The sequence below is a fragment of the Mus pahari genome, chromosome 6, assembly GCF_900095145.1.
Source record: "Mus pahari chromosome 6, PAHARI_EIJ_v1.1, whole genome shotgun sequence".
NCBI lineage: Eukaryota > Metazoa > Chordata > Mammalia > Rodentia > Muridae > Mus > Mus pahari.
This window is the reverse complement of record NC_034595.1, coordinates 24,041,640-24,046,290: the sequence shown is the minus strand read 5'-3', so window position 1 is coordinate 24,046,290 and position 4,651 is coordinate 24,041,640.

Genomic DNA, 4,651 nt, shown 5'->3' with positions numbered 1-4,651 from the left:
AAGAAGGAGACCAACACTTGGATACTTCATTCCTCCCCAAAATAGGAAATAAAATACCCATGGAAGAAGTTTCAGAGACAAAGTTTGGAGCTAAGATGAAAGGATGGACAATCCAGAGACTGTCCCACCCAGGGGTCCATCCCATAATCAGCCACCAAACACAGACACTATTGCATATGCCAGCAAGATTTTGCTGAAAGGATCCTGATACAGCTATCTCTTGTGAGGCTATGCCAGTGCCTTGCAAATACAGAAGTGGATGCCCACAGTCATCTATAAGATAGAACACATGGACCCCAATGGAGGAGATAGAGAAATTACCCAAGGAGCTGAAGGGGTATGCAACCCTATAGGTGGAACAACAATATGAACTAATCAGTATGCCCAGAGGTCGTGTCTCTAGCTGCATATATAGCAGAAAATGGCCTAGTCCGCCATCATTTGGAAGAGAGGCCCCTTGGTCTTGCAAAATTTATATGCCCCATACAGGGGAATGCCAGGGTCAAGAAGTAGGAGTGAGTGGGTAGGGGAGCAGCGTGAGGGGATGGTATAGGGGACATTCAGGATAGCATTTGAAATGTAAATGAAGAAAAATATCTAATAAAATAATTTTTTTAAAAAATTCTAGAATTTATTAAAAGAACATCTAAAAATGAAAAAAGAAAGAAAGAAAGAAAGAAAGAAAGAAAGAAAGAAAGAAAGAAAGAAAGAAAGAAAGAAAGAAACTACAAGACAAAAGAATAGAAAGAAAACAATCTCAAAGTTCATATGAGTCCATCTTCAAATGGTCTTCTTGAATGAGCCCTAACTGGTACTTTTATTCTACTGATGCTTGCTGCAGGTCAGGCCTGGTGTTTCTTCTTTCTTGTTCTGATTCTTCTTGAGGCAGCAGAGGGGGAAGAGAATTGGTATGGGTAAGCCTTGATTTCAAAGGCTATTTAGGGTTGCTGTATAATAATAAAACCTTTACCTATCTTAAGTCTAAGTCACTTTGCTTCAGTAGCTGACCTGCCTTCTGTGAGTTCCTCTTAGGCTAGAAACTTTTACACCTCATCATAAAACAGCAGGGGATTAAGTGAAAGGATTTATTGCTAGTGCTACTTTCTTTCCTGAGTCAGCCAGAAGCCTCTCTGGCTAAGCTGGCTAACTCTTTGTGAACCAAAGAGAAAGGAAAGGAAAAGAATTAAGATGCTTTGTACAGGCAAATATACACAGACACATATACTTTCAAACATTCATACACTCACACTCTGGCCAGGGCTGACTATCTGTCACAATCAACTTTACAAGTATTCGCACATGTTTACGTACATACACATATACCCTACACATAAACATATAAACAAACAGACATACACATTTGAAATGATAGATGAATGGATGGGGCATAGCTCCTCAAGGCAAGCCATTCAACCAACAACCTTATTTCTCTCTGGTCTTTTATACCTTCTAGACAAAAAGTTATTTAGGAAATTACCTCACAGATAAAATGTTACATAGTATGGGAGTTAAAGAAGGCTGTTGATACTAAATTCAAAGATGTGCTTCATTATTATATATATTCATTAAGAGTTCAAAAGGACAGTTTTAACATGGCCTTGCCTTATCATACTGCACACCAGTGACATTATCCTTGGACCTAAATGTTTTTCCTTGAACACAAAATTGTCTCTTTTTAGTGTAATAATGAAAGCTAATTGTATTTCTTATAATGAAGCGTTTACTTACTATTCTGAGGAGTGGGCATATCCTATTCTTGATTCTAAATTCATTACCTCTTTCTAGCAATTAAGACCATCTCTAAAAAACTTTCTTCCTAAAATTATTTGAATCAAGTCAGAAATTCTACAGTATTATTATCTACTTGTCTATATAGCATAACTACAAGATAGTACATCTTCATTGTTCTGGAGAAATCTGCTCAAAATGGTGCATTAATACCTAATGATTGTTGTATATATTTAATAATAACAAAAAAGCATATTAACATCAGGAATCTTTCCTAAAATGAACTTCTCTTCAGCCTTGTCTAATGGAGCAAATCTGTCATAGGTTTTTTTTTTTTTTATCTAAGGCAGACTCATCTCAGGAAGATCACCTGATAGGTTTTAACTTCTCCTTATTGGCTTCTAACAGATGTTAGCCATGAGTTAGGTCCCCTGGATAATCAATGCTTTAATTAAGTTTGTTAAAGAATGGATTTCCACCATTCAATTGATTATTCCCCAACAACAATACCATCCCATAGAAACATCTCAAGGATTTAAGATGGCCCCCTAGTGAAGGGGGAAGTAGACAGGATTCAAAATGGCAGTTCAAGAGACTAGGTTTAAATCTCTCTTTCTAAGTACTGGAAAAATCCAGAAAAGTGCAGGTAATTCAGTTACTGAAAAAACTCCAGGCCTCAAGCATCCAGTCAGAAACTGACCTGACATCAGAAGCTGTTCTACCACCTTGGCAGAGGCAAGCTTCATTACTGAAAAACAAATGAGAATATTATATGAAGAGCAAACATTATTATGGACTGTTCTAGGATAGAATCCAAAGGGAAAGTCCGTACACTCTGGGTTACACAGAAAAGACAGTCATTTCATTGTATACAAGTTTCCCCTCCATCCTGGACTCACAAACATTTCTGACATTTTGAAGGTACACAGATATAACTTCTGAGCATTCTCTACCTGGGCATCCCTTGATCTAATTGGATTGGTTTTATGCAATTGTCTTTAGTAACCTGTGACTGGGCAACAAAGTCTGTAGCCATTTCATTTACATTTTTTAACTTACTGTGTACTAATGTTACCATTTTGGAGAATTTAAGACCTGTGTATGTATAAAAGTACAAACATTTTTGAGATAAGTTTTAAGGGTAATGCCTCATTTGAAAAGCAGGTTTTTAGAGGTCCTAACCTTAACCCATAATTAAGACACTTAATTATCTTAACTAAGATAATTAGGATATATAATTAGTACAGAACACCAAAAAATTGGAAGTAAGAAGGAAAAATAATTATTTTCGAAACTATTTACAATATGGATAGGCATAAGAAGGCAGATTCAGGCTTTTGATTATCCTAGTTTATCCTATTGCACCATAAATATAATTTCTCTTTACAATGTAATCTGAACATTATGGCATACTGTGTCTTCAGCTTTAAGTCAAGAGAAAATTATTTAGGTAAAATATTTGGGAAAATGTTGAACTTCCTCACTACAAACATAAATAGGTGATTCAAAAGTAAATGAAACAGGGCAGAGGGAAAATGCATGACATAAAAGATTTTATTTGTAACAAAGACGATTTCTAAGCTCTGAGTAAGAGAGAGCTTAATTTTCCTTCTAGCCAATACCAACACCTGCAGTCAGGGATAGGTGTGCCCCACACCAGTCTCAGCACATCTTTCATCCCAGGAGGTCTGCTCCAACCCAGGATGCCCAGGCCAGACAAAACCAAAGACAACCAGATGGAAAAAGGCAAGCACAAAAACATAATCAACAAACGTCAATGCAATATGGCACCATCAGGATATAGCTCTCCTACTACAGCAAGTTTGGGATGCCCTAATATATCTCTATAGCAAGACTTGGACTTTAAATTCCATCTCATGAAGATGATCGAGGCCATTAAAGAGTATATAAATAATACCCTTAAGGAAATACAGGAAAATATAATCACACATGTAAAAGCCATTAAAGAGGAAACAAATAAATTCCTTAAAGAAATATAGGAAAATACAATTAAACAGGTGAAGGAAATGAACAAAACAGTTCAAGACCTAAAAATGGAAATAGAAGAAGTAAACACCAATGGAGGCACCACTGGAAATGAAAAACCTAGGAAAGCAAACAGAAACTATAGACACAAGCATCACCAACAGAATACAAGAGATGGAATAGAGAATCTGAGGCATAGAAGATACTATAGAACAAATTGATATGATAGTCAAAAAAAATGGCAAATGTAAAAAGTTCCTAGCTCAAAACATCCAGGAAATTTGGGACACTATGAAAAGAGCAAATCTAAGAATTATAGGAATAGAAGAAAGTGAAGATTCCCAGCTCAAAGGGTCAAAAAACATCTTCAACAAAATTGTACAACTGAACTTTTCTAATCTAAAGAAAAAGATGACTATAAGTGTACAAGAAGTTTACAGAACATCAAATAGATTGAACCAGAAAAAAACCTCCTGCCACAAAATGATCAAAGCACTAAATGTACAAAACAATAAAAGAATATTAAAAGCTGCAAGGGAAAAAGGTAAAGTATCATATAAAAATAGACATATCAGAATTATACCTGACTTCTCAGCAGATACTTTAAAAGCTTTATAGCCCCTAAAGAAGGAAAAGCAGTCGTTACAATTCTCCTAACCAAAAATAGGCCAGAACCAGATGGATTTAGTGCAGAATTCTACCAGATCTTCAAATAAGAAGTAAAACCAATACTCCCTAAACTATTCCATTAAACATAAATAGAAGGAACACTATCTAGTTCACTCTATGACGCGATACTTACACTGATACCTACACCACATGAAGACTTAACAAAGAAAGAGAACTTCAGACCAATGTTGTTTATGAACATCAACACAAAAAATTTTTTTAATTAATTAATTTATTTATTATTATTTTCTTTATTTACATTTCAAAT